Source organism: Leopardus geoffroyi, chromosome D4 (assembly GCF_018350155.1).
Source record: "Leopardus geoffroyi isolate Oge1 chromosome D4, O.geoffroyi_Oge1_pat1.0, whole genome shotgun sequence".
In the NCBI taxonomy this organism is placed as follows: domain Eukaryota; kingdom Metazoa; phylum Chordata; class Mammalia; order Carnivora; family Felidae; genus Leopardus; species Leopardus geoffroyi.
In genome coordinates, this window is record NC_059342.1 from 66625339 (window position 1) to 66650263 (window position 24925).

A 24925-nucleotide genomic window follows, 5' to 3' on the forward strand; every position below is an offset into this window, starting at 1 on the left:
TAGGGTTACATATGTTATGCCCTATTCTAGAATTACCATGGTATAATGAGGGGGCGGGGGGTGGGGAATACAGGCTCTAAGTCAAATTATATAGGCTGTAAGAGCCTCTGCCTCTTACTAGCTCTGTGACCTTGAGTGAGTATTTGGCCTCTGTTTCTTCAACTGAAAGCTGGAAGAATCAAAATATCTACTACAAAAGGCTGTTAGGAGTACTTAATATGAATGAGATTATATACATGAAAGCACCCATCTAGCTATTCAATAATTATAATTCCCTTTAGAATAAACTCACACCAGGGAACCTGTTAAGGTTGCAAGAATCCAAATTTCAGAGATCATTTTAAAGCTTAAGGAAAAGGACTATATTAACTGTTTCCCAAAAATAGGAGCAAGCAACAGCTCAAGTGCCCTAAATTTTGCAATCTTACCTTCAATCCCCTAAAGCTTTTTAAGTTTTCACCTTTGTGCAAATTACAATTACAATGATTTACTAGCTTTTCACCCATTGGATTGGCAAAGATTGAAAGACTAATAACACATTGTAGCCAAGAGTGTGGAGAAACATACACCTTCGCACATTGCTGTAGGCAAAAAAAAAAAAAAAAACAGCACAACCTTTGGGTAGGGTAATTGGCTAAGGTCTATTGAAATTTTCAAGGTACATATCTTTTTTATTGACAAGTTTATTTCTAGGATCTTAACATATAGATATACCCCCACATGTTTAAATGATATATGCATAAAGATTTATTACAGCATTGTTTGTAATACCGAAAGCTTATAAACAACAAGCTTGTCAGTCAAACTGAAACTGGGCAAATAATATATGACACATCCAGACAACGTATTCTGTGCCATGTTTAACAAGAATGAGGAAGTTTTGTGTGTATCAAGGTAGAAAGGTCTCCAAGATATTGTTAAAAAAAAAAAAAAATCAAAGTGCATGGATGAATACTAAGTTACCATTTATGGAGGTGGGGGTAGGGAAATACACATGTATGTGTTTCAAACTGCACAATCTCTGAAGGCACTCACCGGAAATATGTTAACTCACCGGTATCTCTGGAGAGAAACACTCAGCAGATGGCAAACTGGAGCAGGGTGTAGGAGACTTTTCATTCACTGTAGCTTTTGAATTTTCACCCTGTGCACGATTTACCTATTCCAAAACAAAAGGGATAACTTTTTTTTTTTAAAAAGAAAACACAGTGTGGAATAACACATAATTTAGAGTGAAAGAACTGGGTTAAAGCTGATATTTAGTGCCAGGATGATCTCAAACAAGTGATTTCCCCTCTCCAAGTGTTTGTTTCTTTGGGGAAATATAGGGATAATATAACATTGTTGGGAGGACACCTGAGACACTGGAGATGATAATGCTTATAAGTAACAAAATGTTTTCATGTCTGTCTACGGTAAGGCATGGGAAAACCCAGCTGTCTCCAGATCAGGGTATTACTCAGACTGCAACTGAGTCTCACACTTTGGGTTGATGTCACAAAGGTTCTTAGTTTAAGAACAAAACACAGGGTATTGTAGGGTTCCAAACCTTGCTACATACTGAAATCAAATGAGCTTTGTGAGAAGTTCTGTCTCCCACCCCCCAGATTCATGGGTCTATAGTACAGCTACTCCTTTAGATGATATGAACATGCACCAAGGTCTCAGAACCACTCATATTTCAATTCACCTAAACCTGATTCTGTCTAGAACCCTTAACAGCCAGGCAATTTTATTAAATATCATGGATCAACCTCCACTGTAGATTTTTGGTTAATAATCAGATATTTAAAAGTCAGGCTCTAAAACTAAATTACTTAAGGATACTATGCCATTGACTCATTAATTCATTTATTTAATACTTAATATCCAAATATTTGGCAAACACAATTTTCCAACTACCTGTGTCCATATTTTCAAGGAATTATATGCAAAAGTAATTTACTTCAAGAAATAAAATAATATTGACATGTGGTACATGATGCTGAACACATCACTAATCATCAAGGAAATGTACATCAAACCACCATGAAATATACTTCATACCTGTTAGAATAGCAATTAGCTAAATGACAAGAAATAACAAAGTGCTATCAAGGATGTAGAGAGAGGCACCTGGGTGGTTGAGCCAGTTAAGCATTCCACTCTTGATTGTGGCTCACGTCACGATGTCACAGTTTGTAGGATGGAAATCTGCATCAGGCTCTGTGATCACAGCACAGAGCCTGCTTGGGTTTCTCCCTCTATCTCTCTCTCTCTCTCTCTCTCTCTCAAAATAAACAAACATTTTTTTTATAAAAGGATGTAGAAGGGCACCTAGGTGGCTCAGTCAGTTAAATGTCTGCCTTTGGCCCAGGTCACGATCTCACAGTTTGTGGTTGGAGCACTGCGTGGGCTCTGTGCTGACAGCTCAGAGCCTGGATGGAGCCTACTTCAGTTTCTGAGTCTCCCTCTCTCTCTGCCCCTCCCCTGCTCACATTATCTCTCTCTCTCTCTCTCTCTCTCTTTCTCAAAAATAAGTAAACATTAAAAATGTTTTTATAATTTTTTGAAATAAAAAAATTAAAAAGGATGTAGAGAAAAGGGAACCCGTATGCACTGTTGGTGGAAATGTAAATTGATGCAACCACTATGGAAAACAGTATGGAGGTTCCTCAAAAAATTAAAAATAGAACTATCATATGATCCAGAAATTCCACTTCTGGCTATTTATCTGAAGAAAACAAAAAGACTAACTCAAAAAGATATATGCACCCTCATATTTATTGCAGCATTACTTACAATACCACAATATGGAAACAACCAAACTGTCCATTGATGAATGAATGAATAAAGAAAATGTGGAAGGATATATACAATTGGATACTATTCAGCCACAAAAAAAAAGAACAAAACTTTGCCGTTTGCTACAACACGGATGGACCTTGAGGGATTATGCTAACTGAAATAAGTCAGAGAAAGACAAATACTGTATAATCTCATTTAAAGGTAAAATCCACACCACCACTCCCCTACAAAAAACAAGCTCATAGATACATAAAATAGATTGGTGGTTCCCAGAGGCAAGAGCTGGGAAGTAGGCAAAAATGGGTGAAGGGGGTCAAAAGTACAAACTTCCATTTATAAAATAAATAAGTCATGGTGACTCTAGTTAATAATATTGTACTGCACATTTGAAAATTGAGAGTAGATCTTAAAAGTTCTCATCACAAGGAAAAACTGTGTAACTACATATGATGACAGACGTTAACTGGGCTTATTGTGGTGATCATTTTGCAATGTATACAAATATTGAATCATTATGTTATATACCAGAAACTAATATAATGTTATATGTCAGTTGTATCTCAACTAAAAAAATTTGGGGGGGAAGAAGTAAAATAATGCTGAGATTTCTTTGGCCATGGGTCCTCCTTGGAGGAACCATTGCTTTCGACCGCAAGCAAACAAACAAATAAACAACAACAACAGCTATATAGGGAGGATGAAAAAGAAGGCTGCAGCTTCTATAACTGAATCCAGGGGTTTAAAGAATGTGCTTGAGCTCCCCATCTCTTCCACCTCTCAGCTCTGTTTCTCTTTGTACACATTCTCTCCTACAGCAGAAAGTTTCTCAATGGCTTCCAGCAGCTGGTGCTAATATCAGCCACGCAGCTCGCACCTCACAGGAAGAGTCTTTTGTCTCTCCCCATCGCTCCAAAAAAAAAAGCTCCAGGTTGGGCCACGTGCCTGCCTCTGAACCAATCGTTCTGGCCAAGGAGACAGAATAGTCTGAGTGGCCAGAACCTGGGGCCAGGGTGAGCTTAGCTCCACTTCAACAACGTGGAAAGGGACAACAGCAAAGCTGTGTACCATCAATAGGCTGGGTAAGGAAGAGGAGACAGATGAGGAATGGTAGTTTTGGTATGAAAACAGCAGCCAGGCTGCGTCCACCAGGCTAGGGGTAGAGAAATTAAAAGGCCCTGAAAATCGATCTCAGAGCTGATGGAAAGAATCACTGTGGCTCCACAGAAACCTTAAGTATCACAAACTTTAAATTCAGCAGATAGTCTCCCGGGGCATCTGAAGTGTGGCCCAGAACAGAGCTGTGGACCACTACAGGCAGCTGCCGGGATGCACCAAGCAGACTTTCTTGAAGTTGACAGATGCAAATCTCTTTTGCTTCAGACTCTGAGTCCTAACCACTATTTGCCATCACCTAAACCACTGATTGCTTCTCAAAATCTCCCCCTGTCCAACACATCTGAAGGAAATGATACACTTCTATCTGTGAAGTGGTTATTACATCAGTGATTTGCAAGGGAGAAGATGGTGAGATTTTTCAGAAGGAAAGGCATGCCCCAGGCTACCGTGGCAGGGACCTAAGGAGAGGAGAGGGAAGAGAAGATTACATTTTAAAAGCTCCCTAGGTGATCCTGCTACAATCCTCCCTCTCTTTTATGTTGCAATTGAGAATCAGTATGTTCTAAATACAGATTATTAACCCTGTGGGTCATCTACTGTGACACTACCCTCCTACTCGTGGCAATTGCAAACAAAGCAGCCCCTCCTAACACAATCCAAATTTCAATACATCCAACATATCCAGTGGTGACACTTGCAAACACAATGTCAAATTGCTTAACATTATGCCCACCTGACCTAGTAAGTCCACTTCTGGAAATTAGCTCTACAAGAAATGGAAATAATCTATACAGAAAGAGCATTAGAGACATAAAATAATAATAGTGAGGTTGGTATTGTTTTTATCTGATGCATTTATTGTTTTACAATGAGGAATTCAACGCACATGGTAGCAAATACAGATTGCAGTCTTTTTTGGTTTTTTGTTTTCTTAAGTTTATTTCTTTATTTTGAGAGAGAGCACGCAAGCAGGAGAGGGGCAGAGAGAGAATCCCAAGCAGGCTCTCCACTGTCAGCACAGAGCCCAACGTGGGGTTTGATCCCACGAACCGTGAGATCATGACCTTAGCCAAGATCAAGAATCACCCAGTCCTACTGAGTCACCCAGGCACCTCCAGACTGCAGTTTTATGTAGTAATTAAATGTAAAGAGATTGTAGTAACAGAAAAATTATTAGGTAATGATATTAAGTAGAAAAATTAATAGATGATACAGCAATTATATACAATGTGCACTAAAAAGGACTTGAAAACATATTAAAATGTGACCAACATCTGTCCTTGGATGGTAAATTACCTACTTCTTTGTAATTCTCTATATTCTCCAAACTGTCTATAATGAGCATGACTGATATTTAATATTAGTAAAAATAAAACAAATTTATTGTTTAAAAGGTAACTGCATGTACACCAAAGCATTTCAGTGGATTTCCCTGGGTAAGTGGAATTGTGGATTTTGTTCTTTGCAATTTTTCACTTGCAATATTCATTGTTTTTGAGAAAAGGAAAAATAATAAAAGAAACCTATTTAAAATATGAAAAGATGGGGGGAAATGTCACTTTAGGCTCTATAAATCCAATAATTCATTCAAAGCATTTAGTGTTTCCTTCTCAACCCCTTTTGCCACCCAATTCTTTGTAACTTAGAATAATAGACCATTATCGGGTTTTGCCTCATGGAAAGTCATCCCTTGTAGCATTGTAAGCCACAAACAGCAGGAAGTCACATTCACCAAGCTGTGCATTTGCAAAATGCATGAAGTCAGGAGTCAGCGTGAGCAATAGCCCTCTGCAGAATGTTTCACCAGTACATCATAAATGTGGGTGGTGTAACTGAAGACAAAGAAACTTTCAAGTCTTTTGAAAGAGAAGAATTTTCAACTTGCAGAAGCCAATATAAAGGATTTAAAAGACTCCATGAATGAATGAATAAATTAAAATAAAAGATTCCAGAAATAAGAATCTTGCATAAAATCTTCCCATTCCCTGGCAAAAATTAACAACACAGGAAACAGCAAGTATTGGCGAGGATGTGGAGAAAGGGGAACCCTCCTGCACTGTTGGTGGGAATGCAAACTGGTGCAGCCACTCTAAAAAACAGTATGGAGATTCCTCAAAAATTAAAAATTGAACTACCCTACAATCCAACAATTGCACTACTGAGTATTTACCCAAAGGATACAAAATACAGATTCGAAGGGGTGCATACACCTCAATGTTTATAGCATAGCCAAACTATGGACAGAGCCCAAGTGCCCATCAACTGATGAATGGATAAAGAAGATGTGGTATATATAAATGTATAGATATAGATACAATGGAATATTGCTCAACCATCAAAAAAAATGAAATCTTGCCATTTGCAACAACGTGGATGGAGCTAGAGTGTATTATGCTAAGTGAAATAAGTCAGAGAAAGATAAATACCATATGATTTCACTCATATGTGGGATTTAGGAAACAAAACAGATGAACATATAGGAAGGGGGAAAAAGAGAGAGAGAGGGAGGCAAACCAGAAGAGACTCCTAACAATAGAAAACAAACTAAGGGTTGATGGAGGGAGGTGGCGGGGGAGGGGGAAATGGGCTAAATGGGTAATGGGCATTAAGGAGGGCACTTGTGATGAGCACTGCGTGTTATATGTGATTCATCACTAAGTTCTACTCCTGAAACCAATGTTACACTACATGTCAACTAACGAGAATTTAAATAAAAATTTGGAAAAAAAAATCTCCCCATTCCCAGCCAGACAGGTGCAGTTTCTGTGGCACAGGAAAGAGCAGATCCTAGAATCACACAACCCTGTCATTTATACCACCAAAAAATAGGTAGATCTTCTTCCTTCCTTCCCTCCTGCCCAAGAGTGAAAAATCACCTCTCACTTGAATCATTGCTATGTCCTCTTTGTCTCAACGCTCCCATTCCTTTCTCTAATCTTTTCATCACAGAAAAGCCAAAGCAATTATTTAAAAACATAAATAAGACTATTTCACCTCCTGCTTAAATGTTTGATGACTGTCCCATTCCATGGCAAATAAAATGCAGATTCCTGTCCGTGGTCTAGGAAATCCTGCGGGGTCAGAGCTGCAGTCGCTCTACACCATCCTGGGCCACCCTGACCTCACCAGCTTCCCGGCAGCCACACTGGCGTTTTTCTGCTTCCGCAAGTCTGCCAAGGTTTTCCCACTAGGAGAGCCTTTAAACCAGCTGTGGCCTCTGCTGGAAGAACTCTGCCTTCTCATTTCATGGGTTTCAGCTAAATGTCAGCTCCTTTGAAAGGTGTTTCTGATCACCTGATCTAAGCAGCTCTCCTCCTGCCCCTGCCCCCAATTCTCTTCCATGGCAGCCAATCATTTCCTTCATAGCACTTGTCACAATTTGTAATTATGGATTTCTACCTTTGTTTACTTTTTATTGTCTGTCATCCAGAGAGTGAGACCCATACTGTATTGTGTTGTATTGTATTGTATTGTATTGTATTGTATTGTATTGTATTACTTCCCAGTGTAACTCTAGAATAATACCTAGCACTTAGTAGGTCTTCATGGAAAAAACAATCACACAATTTGTTGACTACATGAATTAACCCAATTCTGCTGCTTATTCGTTATGTGTCCTTGCATTGTTAACTTCTCGAGGATTCGGTTCTCTTCATCCGTACAATGAGAATATTAGTTACCTATCTATAGGTAAATGCTTGTGAAATGTCAGGCACAGTAGCTGCACAGAGCAGGCTCTCCTATAATTATAGTTCTCATGATGAAGGTTATGACAGGCTGGGCATTTAATAGAAAATTCCCATTTTTATCTTGTGAGCTGATAAGCAGGGTCTATTCTTCTCACTGGTGATATAAAAAAAAAGAAAAGAAAAAAGCACAGTACTAGGCACAGAACGGATGCTGGATAAACATCTAATGAATCAATTGTCAGGTAAAAGTTTTAAAATTTGAACCTTTAAAAATTTCACCATATGCACTACTAATGATTTGAAAAATTAAATACAACTTGCAGGTCAATCAATAGGTGAGTAGGTAAATAAGTCTGGTACATTAATACAATGGAATTGTGTCTCTACATAGATTGGAGGATAAATACCATTAGTCATTCACATCTGTAGATGAAATTATCAAGGCATAAGGAAAAGAAGAACCATGACAATAAACAAGTGAATTTGCTTAGAGAAAACAAGTGCACTTTTGTACTGATATGTCCAGATTGGCCATGAACTACCTTCAGATTTAGACATGGAGGCTGGGTAAAATGAGCATTATCCTAAGGATTAAGGCCTGGTTTCTTTCATTCTGGCTCTGGCATTAAGTAGCTACTTGACCTGGGATGGGTACCTGCCTCTCTCTCAGCCTCATTTTGTAAAATGAAAGGCTTGGACTAGATGATCCCTAAGGTTTTGCTGATTCTAGCATCCTGAGAGTTTGATACTACATTCGCCATTCACAGCCCTCATTGTCAACCATAATTTCCTAATTAATAATAATGATTTGTCTACATTGTTTAACCTCATGAAATGATCACTGATGCTCTATCTGATGGTGGAAGAACGCAACCAGGGTCCATAAATGAGGCAAATGAGGCATTACTCCACCACCTTAATTCTTTATAATCCTAAATTGGTGCTTGCAACCTAGAGCATGAGCTCAAATGACTTTGTGTGTAATTTAGACAACCAAATTCAGAAATCTTAAATTTTCCAGGTCAATACTCTGTAGAATAATAACTCACCAAATAACTGCCAAAGCTTACCAGTGACATTACATGATAAACTTATTACTCCTAAAATGTAGTAACATTTACCAAGTACTCAAATCGTGACTTATAACTTATAGCAGTGTAGAACAGTGTGAACAATGCAGCTTCAGTGACAACTAGGCCTGGGTTCAAAATCGAGCTCAACCCTTAGTTGCTATAAGGTCTTAGGGAAGTTCCTTCACTCCATGAGCTACTGTTTCCTGTAGAACGAGAATAAGAATGTCTCCCGCAAAGGTCTGTTGGGATTACATTAAATGACATATATATGACACAAGCCTTTTTTTTTTATATGAAATTTATTGTCAAATTGGTTTCCATACAACACCCAGTGCTCATCCCAACAGGTACCCTCCTCAATACCCATCACACCCCCCTCCCTCCCACTTCCCATCAACTCTCAGTTTGTTCTCAGTTTTTAAGAGTCTCTTATGTTTTGGCTCCCTCCCTCTCTAACCTTTTTTTTTTTTCCCCCTTCCCCTCCCTGATGGTCTTCTGTTAAGTTTCTCAGGATCCACATAAGAGACATCAGCCTTTTTGCAGAGTATGGCCATTTCCTTTCCTGTTGAAAACTGGGCTCTCTCCATTTGTGAGAGAGCAAATGGGAACTCAGAGTAATGGTGGCTCTATCCCCACTGCAAGCCAACTCCAGAACCCAATGCCCAGGAAGTCAGCATTTTCTGGTCCTAAATCTTAGCATAGAACAATTGTTGGCTCACACCCATGCTTAATGAATAGCCAATCATTTTTCTAACATATCTGAGCACTTACTCTATTCCAATCACTAATTGGCTGCTAGAAATTTAAATAGGAGGAAGATAAATTCTTTAATGAAGTTACAGGCCAATGAGGGAACACTTTAAAAAAAAAGAAAAGAAAAGAAAAATGCAGCATGGTGGATGGTATAAATGGAGGTTTCAAGAGTTCTCTGAGAGCACTAAATCCTGGCTAAGTATTTGAGAAAGGCCTCATCGAGGAAGGGACATTAAACTGCCTCTTTGAGACTACATAGGAATTCACTATATAGAGAAGGAAATTCTAAGCAGAGAAATTATATTCTCAAGGCCACAAAATCTCTAATGACTAAAACTGGGTGTGGGGTAGTATGGTGACATGTGGAATGCTGGGAAACTGGTACAGTATCTCTGTTGAGGCAGATTGTGTCTTTGAAATAATTACTCTAAAAGTAGGGTATTTCCAGAATAGGAGTGGAAAAAGGAACTACACCAGATAATTGCAGTAATTTGGCCAAATAAAAGGTCTGAATTTAAGCACTGGCAGTAGGAATGAAGAGAGGAAATAGATTTCAGAATCATTTAAGAGACAGAACAAAAGAGATTTGTATCTGACTCTATTGTGGTTGCCTGTCTGCTTCTTTTGCTGAACTGAGCTGCTTATATTCAAAGCCATATATTAATCATCTTTGTCTCTCCTACTATGGCCCAGTATCTAGCAGTGGTACATAATAAATGCTAAGTAAATGTCTACTGAGTCACTGAGAAGGAAATGTTGAAGATGGCTACAGATTCTCTAGGTTGCATATTTGGGTGGCTGATTGAGCTAAGAGTAAAATATAAAAGGAAGAACAGCTTGGGATAGAGAAAGGACTTGAGTCTAATTCGGGACATGATAAGTATGAGGTAACTATGGGACAACCAAGCGCAGGTGGACATCAAGGACTGGGACTCTAGGGAGACTAGAAAAATGGTCTGGGAATTATGGGAGAGGGAGACACTCAGGGAACGGGGTAGAAAAACCAGGGCCCCCAGGCACAGTTGGAAATTTGAGCCTCTCTTAACAGACTTTCCAAGCTCTTCTCTTTTTTTCACTACCTGCCTATGCTCCTCTCCCTCCTCTCATCTGGTACAAGCCCAACCCTCCTTGAATACCAGCAGACTCAAATTCCCTATGCAGATCCCAGGGGAAACCCTCCAGTTACTTCTACAAGGCTTCTATAACTCCCTCTGCTTGCTCTCCATCAAGTCACTATGTGATAGAGGAGTGAGATCCATACCCTCCACCACCTCCATCTTTAGCACTCCCAGTTTTCCAGCTGATTAAGAAACTCAAAAGGGATAACCTAAGAAAGAGGACTGGGAAGCTCGATTTTATAAGAGTAGAAATCATAACGTGTCCAGAAAAGCAATATATGCACTCTAAAAATTCCTATGCAGAGGCAGGAAAACTGATGTTTAATGGCAATAACAATCAAAAGGTAATAGATCGTCAGTGGCCCACTACTCTCTTCCTGATAAATCAAAAAGTAGCCTCCCACCTTAAGCATGTTCAAAGATCTCAACTTTCACAGAAAAAGGGAGACAATTTAACCTTGTCAATTTTAAGTTCCCACATGATTCTCTAGCTCATAAAAATAATATGACCTTACATTTAGCAGAGGCCATTTTATTTCAGCAAAAATCAAATTGCTTTAATAAATTTATTTCATTGCACCTCAAACCATCCCTTGCTGGTAAGGAGAAGGCATAGGTGGTTATTTCCAATTTTGTTACACACACCTAGCCACAGAATTATCAAAAAGCAGTCCAAGGTTGCAGATCAAGACAGCATAAGATTAATATCTCAAAATTTATTTCTAAGCAACTACCATCCCATAGAAGTCATCTTAAAGAGTCTTTTGATTACAAGAGAAAAAGAAAAAAGACCCTTTAAGAATCTTAAAGAAAGAAAGGGCATCTAAATATCTGTGATTAGGAAATAAGGCCCGGACATGTTGAGTGATTTGCCTAAAGTCAAACAGATATTGGGAAGCAGAGTTGGTTCTGTTTAGCACAGAACTTTTCATTCATTTTGCAAAAATTGTGGCTGTTACTATTTTTATAAAAATCATGACAATTCTTAACATTTACCAAGTATGCGTGAAACTCCTAAACATTTGTTCTAAGCATTTCTAAGCATTAGTTTTTTAATCCTATAATTATACTTATTTTACTGGTGAAGATACTGAGTATTAATATAGATTAAATAGTGGCACCTGGGTGGCTCAGTCAGTTGAGCGTCCGACTTCAGCTCAGGTCATGATGTCACCTTTGTGGGTTTGGGCCCCATGTCGGGCTCTGTGCCGACAGCTCAGAGCCTGGAGCCTGCTTCAGATTCTGTGTTTCCCTCTCTCTCTGCTCCTCCTCTGCATGCACTCTGTCTCTCTCTCTCTCTCTCTCTCTCTCTCTCTCTCTCTCTCAAAAATAAATAAACATTTTAAAAAATGTATGACTAAGTAAAAATTCCTTACCACTATGCAATGTTGCCCACAATGTCACAGATATTCAGAACTTGAAGAACCTTACTGTGTCACCCTTCTCAATCCCCTAGTGCATTCCTGAACAATCCTGCACATCTCTGATACAGAATGATCCAACCCCTGCTTAAATACCCAGTAGTAGAAAATGTACTGCCTAAGAAGGGGCCTAATGTTACAGTAGGGCACCTGAGTCTTCTACTCACTAGTGTAAACTCCGGATAATAATGGAGCAGTGTCCCCAGAGGACCATAGAAAGAACAAGGAAGGAAAGAGATGGCAACTCCAAGGACAGCAAGTTAAATTTCTGTGATTATGGGGGCGCCTGGGTGGCGCAGTCGGTTAAGCGTCCGACTTCAGCCAGGTCACGATCTCGCGGTCCGTGAGTTCAAGCCCCGCGTCAGGCTCTGGGCTGATGGCTCGGAGCCTGGAGCCTGTTTCCGATTCTGTGTCTCCCTCTCTCTCTGCCCCTCCCCCGTTCATGCTCTGTCTCTCTCTGTCCCAAAAATAAATAAACGTTGAAAAAAATTAAAAAAAAAAAATTTCTGTGATTATGTACAAACAGATGCAACCTTCCTGGTTTTATTTCTCTCTGATCTCATGGAAATACTAATCCAGCAACAACTCAAAGAATATATTCCAATGTGGAAGAATAGCTGAAATCCTCAGGACCAGGAAGTAGATATCAGTTGGTTCCTGTGCCGTGAACAATTCATAAATCTCGAAGGAACATCCAGGGACATCTCAGCAGTGGGTGTCAGTAACAGCTTTTCAGTCACTTTCTGAAGAGAATGCATGAATACAGCCTCTAAAAGCTCTAAAATTCACCAACTGGTAGGATAATTTTTGAAAGACATCTGGCTTAACGTGGAAGTTAACTGAAAGCTGCTGATGGGAGTAAGAAGGCTCTCTAGTGGCTCATCATTACAAGATCCAACTAAAACCCCAATTCATTCCCCCTTTTTGCTCTGACTTTCTTTAGAGCTGTTAACATGCCCATCATGGGACTGAGAACAACACTCAGAGTGTATATAAATGTGTAATAGCACATAACAGACCTAATAACACTGGGATTGGGAATTAAAATTAGTCTTTTTCCAGTTTGGGTTTGAGGGTCTTTGAAGAGTTTTATCTAAAATAGAATAATAGCAGTGTGCCTGGCTGGCTCAGTTGGTACAGAATGTGACTCTTGATCTCAGGGTCATAAGTTCAAGACCCACATTGGGCATAGAAGTTGCAAAAAAATTTAAAAATTAGAATAATTGCTAGTATGTTAAAGCTAAATGGATCCCTTAATGATTATAGAGTTATGGTTGAAGATAATGAAGTTTTGGAAATATCTGTGATGGTCACACAACATTCTGAATGCAATTAATGCCACTGGATTATATACTTAGATGATTACAAATGGCTAAAATGATAATTATGTTACATACATTTTATCACAATTTAAAGAAATTAATAATGCAACATCCTAAAAACCAGTGAATTTTACAATGTAAGATGGTAACTTATATACTATATGAATTATATCTCATTAAAGTTGCTAAAAATGCCCCAAATGGAACCTAATGATTTAGTCCCAGACCTCTTTTTATAATTGAAGAAATAAAAGCCCAGAGAAGGGAAGGAAGTCTACAAAGGTTGTATATATTTTTCATGTTAAAAAATACTTCATTTTAATTTTACATTATGTGTATTTTCCACAGTAAAAAATAATTTGTATTTTGTAACAGAGAGATTCACTGAAATCCACTGTATCTTAATAAATCTTAATAATGTAAAATATGACTGACTTATGAAGATTTGCTTGATCCCCAGACTGCTGGAATATGTCTTAAACAGGAAATATCTTATTTTTTGAGAGAGAGAGAGAGAGAGAGAGTGAGCGGGAGAGGGGCAGAGACAGAGGGAGACAGAATCCCAAGCAGGCTCCAAACTGTCAGCCCAGAGCCTGATACGGGGCTCAAACTCACGAACTGAACTGTGAGATCATGACCTGAGCCAAAATCAAGATGCTTAACCAACTGAGCCACCCAGGCACCCCTTAAATAGGAAACATTTGAGTTACTCCTCTTTAATAATGAACTGTAAGACCACTTGAATTCCAAGACAAGGCAAGAAATCTCAGGTCCCTAAGAGGAGAGGAAAACATGCCCACCCACACCCCAACTGACACCCTCCTTTATGAAGTCTTCACAAAAGAACCCTGAGGTTCTGGTCTTCAAACCTTTGTCAGAGGAGTGTCACTAGTCCTCAAATGGTGCTGAACAGAAAGAAGCTCAATTACATCCCATGAACAACTTATATATTGATGGTTAAGCAGAAAATAAAGAACTTATAAAGCCAAGTAAAGAGCTAAGAGAACTTCCTCAATAATTCAAGCTAAAAAAAGAACGAAAGAATGAAAGAAAGAAAGAAAGAAAGAAAGAAAGAAAGAAAGAAAGAAAGAAAAGAAAGAGTCACATAGGAAAGTAAAATGGAAAGTTTAGCAAAAACTTCTGAGCCCAACAATCCTCAACAGTGGTGTCCCAGTATACTTAGTTATAGAGGTTGGTTATTCAAAATTAAGATACCAGAGTTTGAAAATCATTTCTTAAAAAAATAAATAATTCCCATGTAATTAACATAAAACTAAGGTCACCTCATGGCCCAGCCTTTGCAAAATGTTACATTCAACAATCCAATATAAACATAACAGAATTAAAATGTATATTTACCTTTGCTCCCTCCCTAAACCCACATAAATTGAATAAAAATGCTTTTTAAAAACCCCCACAAGAGTAAAGACATTGGGGGAAAAAACAAGAATGAAAGAAACAACTGAATTTGGGGGAAATAAAAAGCAAACAGAGATGCTTTTTCCTCGGTGACATAGCAAACAAGGGGAAGTTGCAAAGTTACTAGAGAGGGAGGTATTGATAACATATGAACTGATTTTTCTAATACCATTTTCCCCAGAAAAGCCTGAGGACTTGAAAATGCTAGGCATAGCAGTAGGGATTGGTACTAAATCTGTATGCAACATCCATTTCCTCTTAGAATGTAGAAAGCTATTAAAAAAAAAAAAAAGACTTTCTTACCCTTTTTAAAAAGCCATATGATCTTTAAAAAACGACATTTTTTTTTTAGTGTATCAAAGAGTTCAGGTCAGAAGGTAATTGAGCAACATAAATTCCAAATAAAATCCCCCAAAGAGAAATCAGACACATAATTTGCTTTTGCAGAGAATGAAAAGGTGGTCACCATATAAGCAGGTGAAAAAAAATCAACTAAAATATTAATGAATTGTTAAAGGGCAACATGTCAGCTTTGAACAGCTGGAGGTCACAGACACAAAGGGAGTTAGTACTCACTCACAATCTCTTCTTCCTGGGTCTCTACCAGGTTGTGTTGTTAATGGATTCTTTCAATCTGGAAATTCTTATTCTTCAGTTTCAGAAAATTTTCTTCTTTTATGTCTTCTATGTTTTCCTCCCATTAATTTTCTCTCTTTGTTCATTCTAGATGTCAGACGTCTAGGACTGATTTCCTAATTTTATCATTATTCATTTTTCCATTTCTTTAACTTCTTTTCCATCCTCTTCTCAAAAGATATTCTTTTCAATGTTATCTTTAATATTTTCTATTGAATTTTAATTTCAACCTGCAGGAAAGACTGCTATGTTAACCGTAGCAGGCCTTTATGTTGCTATCTCTAGGAGGTTTCAAGGAGGCTCCTGGAAAGGCCTCTGGTATGTATTCCATGCTACTAAATGATAAGGTTGTTTTGTGTGCCTGGGGCACTGAATTCGGTTCTACCAGACTGCCTAGATTCTTTGTACAAACAATGTGATTTAGGGTGAACACTTGCTTTCCTTCTGAGACTTTGGAACTTCACTAATTATGGCTGGTTGCACAGGCAAAGAGCGCTTAAATAACTAGCAATAAAAGTAAAAATCCTGGACTCAGAGTCTGAAGAGGGTTATATGGGCAAAAACACTGCAGAAGATCCTCTATTTCACTGCTGAAGGCCAAAGCCTTCACAAAGTGTGTGAAAACCCCACACTACCCAGAGGAAAACGTTGGAAGCCTACACTAGACTCCTGCATACTCTGCCTGATGTGTCTCCGTTGCTGATCCTGCTGTGTATCCCTTTGCTATAATAAATAATAGCCTTGATTACAACTGCCTCTGAATCTTGAGTCCTTCCAGGGAATCACTGAATGAATGGGTAGTTATGACAACCCTTCAAACTTTCAGTTACCATATATTTTTTAAAAATTTATGTGTGTTCTGTTTGGTTCTCTGATTGTATTTTTTTTTTTTTTAAACATAGTACTGTGCTCTTGTTTAAGGGATGCAAGATCTTCTCTCTTTTTTTTTTTTTTTTTTTTTTTTGAGAGAGGGAGAGAGAGCACAAGTGAGTGAGGGGCAGAGAGAGAGAAGAAGGGCTCACCAGAAGCGGGGCTCGTGTTTTCCTGAAGCGGGACACCAGTCACTGATGTGGGACTCAAACTCACTAACCGTGAAATCATGACCTGAGCCAAAAGCACATGCTTAACAACTGAGACACCCAGGTGCCCTATCTTCTCTTCTCTTTGAGAATTTTAATTCCAAACTTTATAGGTATTGCCCCACCTAGTGTCTTTTTCCCCTTCTCCTTGGTTTGGTCTCTCTGTTCAATTTTGGAGGCTTTCCTTAAATATTTTGTGATACTTGGTTGTCCACTCATGGCTAATGATGGGGAGCTAAAAAGCTGATGCAAACTGTGTTTGCATGGCTAGGGCTTGTTAAATGCTGGGCTTGACTGTTGGGCAAGCTAGCTTTCTTCACAGGGGGTGTTGATGTGTGCAAGCCTTTCTCCAGAAAAGAATCTGAATTTTCTCCTTATGAAGTGCGCGCAGGGGCTGATGAATTTTTAGGAGTAGAGTAGATAATGGTTTTCAAACTTTAGTGTACATCTGGAGGTATGTATATGGGCCTCTTGCTCTGAGGCCAACAAGAATTTGCAGCGGGCTTAGCCCATAGGTGTCTGCCCCCAAACTCCCCAGCTCCTGATAGGTAGACTTCTCCTGTTTCTTCCTCCAGGGTGCTCATTCCACTCCAATTTGGCTGATACCCCTATATCCTTTTTGTGGCCACAGGGATTATCTGCTTTCTAATCTCTTTACAGGCCGTGTGCCCCCTCCCCGGGGCTGCCTCCCACTCTCATCCCTGTCAGATAGGTCATGGAACCTGATGCAGTCTTCTCTGCTTCTCCCATCCAATGCTTCCCCAAAATAAAACCCATTTTTCACAAGTATACTGCAAATCAAGTCAGGGAATCAAAAGAATGGCAAACATAATAAATGTGAGACCAGGAGAGAGGTTTCTGAACTCTTCTAAGTTCTGGAAATCACAGCCCCTGATTTTTGGCTACTAATTTTACTGGCCCCACCCTCACCTTGCCACCTCCTCTACCTAATACATACTGAACTGTAAAAAGAAAATAAAAATTAAAAAATAATAATAATCTCTTTTCTTATTACACAAGTAATATGGAGTTATAGTAGAAAAAACATTCCCCATCCCCCACCACATACATACTCAAATGGGAATTTAAGTCACCCATAATCCCCCTGTCCACTATTATTAACATTTTGGTGTATTTCCTTCCAGTCTTTCTTCTATTCAAGAATGTTGACTTACCCATGCAAAAATGGGATTTATACTGTGTACAATTTTGTTAAGCCTTTTTTACTTAATAAATAATAGCCTTCTGCTGAGATAAATATAATTCACAAGTTCATTTTCATTGTATGGATTTACCATAACTTATTTAACTAATACCACATTTTTTAAGTTTATTTATTTTGAAAGAGAGAGAGAGAGTACAGGAGCAGGAGAGGGGCAGAGAGAAAGAATCCCAAGCAGGCTCTGCTCTGTCAGCACAGAGCCCAATGCAGGGCTCAAACTCACAAACCGTAAGATCATGACCTGAGCCAAAACCAAGAGTCAGACAGGTAACCGACTGAGCCACCCAGGCACCCCTTAACTAATACCATATTGATGGACATTTAGGTGTTTTCAATTGTATGCTATTATATATATTACAGGGCTTAGCATACTTCCAGAAATGTCTGCACATCTGATGTTCACCTCCGCCATGGGAGTCTAAAAGTCTGAGACAGGTGTGCTAATTTATACCTTAACAACAGTGGCCCCTTTTGCTGCCTCACTGCTAACACTGCATATGAGCATCCTTTTATGTTTCTGATCATTTGCCAAGCAAAAATTATATTTTTTGTATTTGCATTTGTTTTATATTGAATGTTTCCACATGTTTATGGTCATTTGTTTTTCTTTGTGACTTGCTTGCTTGTCCTTGTCCATTTTTCTTTTAAGATGGTCAGCTTATTTTATTCCTTTGTAACAGTTCTTTGTGTACTAAATATATTAACTTTTAGTCTGAACATATATCGTGAATTTTCCCCTATTTAAGACTTCCCCTTTTATATATTTATGGTACTCTCAGACAGAAGATACTTTTCCTAATCAAAGTTGGCAGTCTTTCCTTTCATAGTTTCTGCTTGTGGTGTGCATTCTTCACTCCCACCCACCCCTGCCAAAATATTTACCAATATTTTTTCTAGCTAAGTTTATTTATTTATTTTAATTTTTTTTACATTTATTTATTTTTGGGAGACAGAGAGAGACAGAGCACTAGTCAGGGAGGGACAGATAGGGAGACACAGAATCCGAAGCAGGCTCCAGGCTCTGAGCTGTCAGCACAGAGCCCGACGTGGGGCTTGAACTCAAAAACCGTGAGATCATGACCTGAGCCGAAGTCAGATGCTTTAACTGACTGAGCCACCCAGGCACCCCATTTCTAAGTTTATTTATTTGAGAGAGCATGCACCTGTGCACGCGAACAGGGGAGGGGCAGAGAGAGAGGGAGAGAGAAAATTCCAAGCCCTCTCCTCACTGTCAGTGCAGAGCCTGATGCGGGTCTCAATCTCACAAATTGTGAGATGATGACCTGAGCCGAAATCGAGTGGAACGCTTAACTGACTGAGCCACCCAGGTGCCCCTGTTTGTTTACATTTAAATGTTTAATCAATTTGAATTTATTCTAATATATGGTGTGTGTATTAGGGTTCTCGAGAGAAATGGAACAGGGTGTGTGTGTGTGTGTGTGTGTGTGTGTGTGTGTGCGCGCGCGCAGACAGAGAGAGAGAGACAGAGAGAGAAAGATTTATTTTAAGGAATTGGCTCATGTGACTGTGGGGCTGGCAAGTCAGAGATGTGCAGAGCAGGCCGGCAGAGAAGAGTTGATGCTGCAGCTTGAGTCCCAAGGCTCCCTGCTGGCTGAACTCACTCTTCCCCAAGGAGCCTCAGTCTTTTTTTCTCTTAAGGCCATCCTTAAGAGAGGTCCACCCACATAACAGAGAGTAATTTGCTTTATTCTGAGTACACTGATTTAAACGTTAATCTCATCTAAAAACTATCTTCACAGAGACATCTGGACTGGTAGTTGACCAAATATCAGGGTACTGTGGCCCAGCCACGCTGACAAATAAAATTAACACCACAGTGAGAGCTGAAAATTTAACTTTATCTTCCCCTTCTCTTTCTGAAAGCGGACCCCACAAAGCTCTGATTCCTTCATGCTCTCTTCTGTTATTCTAAGGGGGCTAAAAGCAGATGTTCAACAAATTTCCTTCTCTCACTCTCTCTCTCTCAGCCTTCCCTTCTCTAGAGCTTGCAGATGTCTTTTCAGGCCCCTAGGTCTCAAATGACAAATAAAGAAGGGCAGCGGGTGTGATGCAGGGTCCTCTTGGCTCTGGAAGAGGGGAGCTTGGACCATAGCAGATAAAAGGCATGCCTTATCCTGATATCCACGGAAAGCTTTGCCCATGACACTTCCTCTGCAGAAATAGCCACAAACACATTAAGTTTCTGCTTTACTTCACACTCTAGCAAGCTAACTCTTGTCTCTCAACTACAAAGTGGGGTCCAAGAGCTCTAAAGCTTCCTAGCCAGGACAATATAAGGACATGGAGACCACAGAACTTTTTAAAGTTACACCTAAGGGACACCTCAGTGACCCAGTTGGTTGGGCATCTGACTCTTGATATCGGCTCAGGTCATGATCTCACAGTTCTTGAGTTTGAGCCCCGTATTGGGCTCTATGCTGGCAGTGCAGAGCCTGCTTGGATTCCCTCTCTCCCTCTTTCTCTGCCCATACCCTGCTCGCACTCTCTCTCTCTGTCTTAAAAATAAATAAGTAAACTTTTTTTTAAGAAGTTCTGCCTAAACATGGAACATCATTATTATTAATAAGCACTAGCCATTAAGTACTATGAGAGATTCAGATGAAAGTGTCACAAACAAGCTAGAGTGTCATATGATAAGGATTATAAGCTTCTAAGTGCTTCACACGTACTTTGTGATCAAAACAGAACAGTCTTTGGGGTGCCTGAGTGGCTCAGTGGGTTAAGCGTCTGACTTCAGCTCAGGTCATGATCTCGCGGTTCGTGAGTCTGAACCCTGCGTCGGGATCAGTGCTGACACCTCGGAGCCTGGAGCCTGTTTCGGCTTCTGTGTCTCCCTCTCTCTCTGCCCTTCCTCCACCTGTGCTCTGTCTCTCTCTGTCTCTTAAAAATAAATTTAAAAAGATGTAAAAAACACCAAAAAACAAAAAACCCAAAACAGTCTTTAAATAATATACTATTAATACATCCAGATACCCCTTTAAAGGTTATTAATCAACTCTTAGTTTACTTCAGACTCTGTGATCACACTGAAGATTCACACCCTGGTCTGTCTGCTTCAAAACCCCAGGGTTTTATACCCCTTGGCTTGGCAGGAATTTGTATGTGAGGCCTGTCCTAACTCTGAGCATGAAGGATCCCCAGTGGAACATCATCTCTTGCATTTTGGAGGGTGTTAAATGCCAACACCCATTACACAGGGACAGAATGGACTCGGGACATTGGCAGCATGCCAGGATGCCAGTCTTCCAGTCAGGCAACTCAGCCAACCTGCAACAAACACTGCCTGGTCCAGCTATTTAGAACTGAATAATTGGCACAGACATAAATGCCTGCTGACTTGCATTTGGTGCCCTTATCTGAATTTTAATTCTTTAATTATACTGCAGAGCATCCTTTTTAAAGGCCCAGATCTTCCCGTAATAATTAGACTCTTCCTGAAGTACCAGGAAAGCTGAATTATTCTTTGTGCCTCTCTGCTCTGGTTGCATTTAAATAAGGTTGTACTTACTTTCTGAGTCAATTAGAAGAAAAGAGATAAGATGAGTAAGGCTAGACTCCCTTTTCAAAAATGCAGACGGCAGTTCTAAAAATGTCTATGGCTGGTAGCATAGATGCGCCTTCTTGGTTGCCACAGGAGGGGAATGTTGAAAATTTTGGCTTTTGGTTTGGAGACCCTGTAAGGTTGTGGCAGTATGGTTTGTACGCACCATGGTAAAGAGTTTTGTTGCTGATTCAGTGCATCCATAAGCCCTTATTGAGACAGCAGGTGACTAGAGGGAAAAGGAATCCTGTTTAGTATATTTTTTTAATCCTTTGGACAGCTGGATCTAAGGAGTCAGGTTACACAGAAACATTTAATGTCATTGTGATTCTTAGCAGGCTGACACTGAGTAACAGAGCCAGAATAATATGTTTTACATAAGCCATTCATTCATTCATTTTTTATTCATTAATTCATTCACTGAGTGCCTCTTTTTTGTACCAGGCTCTGGGTAGGATCCAACCCCTGTTCTCAGTGAGCTGGAAGTGTTTGTATGGGGAGTGGTTCGTGAGGGTAGAAAAGAGAGGTCAGAGGAGATAGACAAGTAAATATGTTATTAATACAGTGTGATAATTCCTAGAGCAATGGTGGGTACAAGTACCAAAATTCAGATGGGGAAAAATTTATTAGGATAGGTGCCCAAAAAAGGGTGAGAAGGAAAAGAAAGGCTTTACACAGGACGGGAAGGTTTAGCTTGAATATGAGTCTTGAATATGAGTAAAAGCTTGTCAGGCAGGTGAAGAATTAGGCAGTAGAGAAACAAGGGCATTCAAGTCAGATACAGGAAAATGTACAAAATGAAGAGGGCATAAAACAACAGAGTGTATGCAGGCTATTATAAGCCTGGCTAAACATGGGGACCATGGGGAGAGGGCAACAAAACTGAGACTAGAGAGGGAGTCAGGGTCAAGATCTACAAGGATTTTCACTGCCATGGAACATATGTCCCTAAAGCAATGTGTTCAATTAGCTGTACCCTGGCACTTGGGGTCACTTGGCACAAAGCACAGCTACCAATATGTATCCCTTTGTATCTGTATGGGCCAAACAGATCCCCCCAAAGAGCCAAGGGTAAGGCACATTCATTGTTTGATCTGGTTAATACGCTAATAAAGTATGGACTGTCACAGGCCCAGGGCCAATGTCCTACAGTAGGCACTGGGGATCTGCTTCCTTATCACTATCCATCCATTAATTGGTATCCACCGGATACAGTTACACATTCACTGCATGATATCTGTATCCAGCCCATCTTTCCACATCTTGTCTTCAACAATGACACAGAGACATGCCTTGTTCAAAGAGACATGCCTTCCTGTCATCTGGATATTCTGTGCTCACTCCACATCCCTGCTCAGCCATTCTAATGGCCTTAATCAAAAAAGGAAATTAGATTACTCTGGCATGACCTGTTTTACTGAAACACTACTGGCTTAGAGAGATTGCTGCTTAATTTGTAAGCATTCATAAGCCATTAGTAAAATAATCTTTTATGGAATTTTGCCTAGGACTGGTGCCAAACTCATGAATTCATAGTTGGTAGAAGTGAGAAGGGAAAAATTAATTATATTTCCTAAAAATCAGGACATTTGCCCATCCTCAATCCTCCAATATGATTCCTATTTTCTCTGAGTCCCTCAGATTATCAACAGTGGTTCTATGGTCTCACCAGAAAATTTCCCAATAGCTTACACAGTGATTTGTTTGGTCCAGGAGATATGGACTCTTTTAGGGCAGCTCTTACCGCACTTCTCCCCTTTCAGGGGCTTTAGTCCCTTTCATCAGGTTGCCCCAGTCTTTTTTTTTTTTTTTTTTTTTTTAGTCAGAATAGTCTTGTCCTTAGCAGAGAAGAAGCAGAAAAATTGGAGCTACCCATTAATCTTTCCGGTTCTTTCTTTTGTTCTGTTTCTTGAACAGCTGTTATGTATTCTTGATGACTATAAATTTTTTTAAACTTTGGCTGGCTCAGAGCATTAACTCTCATATTCCATACATTTTGTTTCAATGCTTAACATTCTCTAACATTCAAAGTGCCCAGGACAAGAGTTTCCAAAGAGACAAGTGATGGCGCCTGAAACCAAACATTTGAACTCAGTCTGAGTCACACAAAGGATTTAGTGCTTCAAGAATTCTCTCAGAGGTAATACATCAGAAGGAAATCTACAGGGGCAAGAACCTTGCAAATCAGCCTTGACAGGAGAGAGCCTTTGAACTCATCTGCTTCTGTACATTCCCACTTTGATATGTCTCTTTTGTATTAATTGAGTATAAAGATAAATTTAGGGTTGAAAAGACAGATTATCTCTATGAACCTCAGTCTCTTAATTTATAAAATGAAGAATTCTAGTAAGATTACTTCTAACATCCCTTCCAATTGGAAAGTTCTATAGCCCCAGAAAGCCGAAGGGATGGGGAAGAGAATTAAAATTCACGGAAGGCCTATTATAGACTAGGCATTGAGCTAGACTCTGTGAGGTCGTATCTGTGATCTCATTTAATGCAGATAATAATCTTATGAACTTGCCCTATTTGGCATATAAAGAAGTTGAAGTTTACAAATGTTAGGTACCTTGTCCAAGGCCACAGAACTATTAATCCAAGAAGGGGCAAGTAAGAATTCAAGTATTAATCCATCCACTTCATTCTCAACTGGGTTGATTTTGCCCCACCAGGTATATTTTGCAATGTCTGGGGACATTTTTGGTGGTCACACCTAGGAGATTGTAACCGGCATCTAGTGGGTAGAGGACAGAGATGCTGCTAAACACCCTACATCCTACATCCTAGATGTCCTGCATAGATAGTCCCTGAAACAAGGAATCATCTGGCCAAACTGTCATTGTGCTGAGACTGAAAAACTCTAATCTAGATATCAGACCCAAGTGATATATAAATAATCTAATGCACTTTTTGAATTCAGAAAATATTAATTAGTCATTGTTACACAAAAGTTTTCTAACTAAAGACCCCCAGCCACAGAGAAGAACAAACACATAACTCCAAAAGACATGTGGCCATTGTCCAAATTTGAAAATTTTGCACCATATTCCACAGCATGTCCACAATTATGTAACAGAAAACACAATTTTTAAAGGCTTTCCTCCCAAATCTTTGCATAAAATCCTGGAAGATACCCTATGCTTATCCTATGGCTTCACATATCCACTGACTTACTCCTCATATGCCATGAGTATGGGAGTTCCACCTTGAAAAGCATGGCTTTAGGAGGTGAGAGGGAATAAATTGTCTATTGACAAAACGATCCATCTCCTGAAGGTCTCTGACAGCAAAAATTATAGCTCTGAATGTAAAAGTGTTATAAAAGAAAGAAGAGATAAATGAATGGGATATGAGGAAAGACCTCAAAATTATCTACTTTGGCCATTTCATGTTAAAGATATGGAAGCCAAAATTGAGAGAGAGCAAATGACTTGCCAAAAACACACAGCATGTAATGGTCAGACTCCAAGATCACTCAACACTCAACACTAACGAAAAAATTATTTACTAAGCAAATCGACAAATCAGCCCAGACCAGAAGCCTGCTGTTCTGATGCACCATTATGGCAGACCTTGTCGATTCCTATCCAACAGCCACTTCCACACACTCTTCTTTGATACAGAACACAGATTTTTGCTCAGGTATTTAGCAGAAAGCAAAGTGCCCCAAGAAGGTAGGATTCACCCTTCTCCAGGTAATGAATCCTCTAAGTCAGTCATGGTAATCT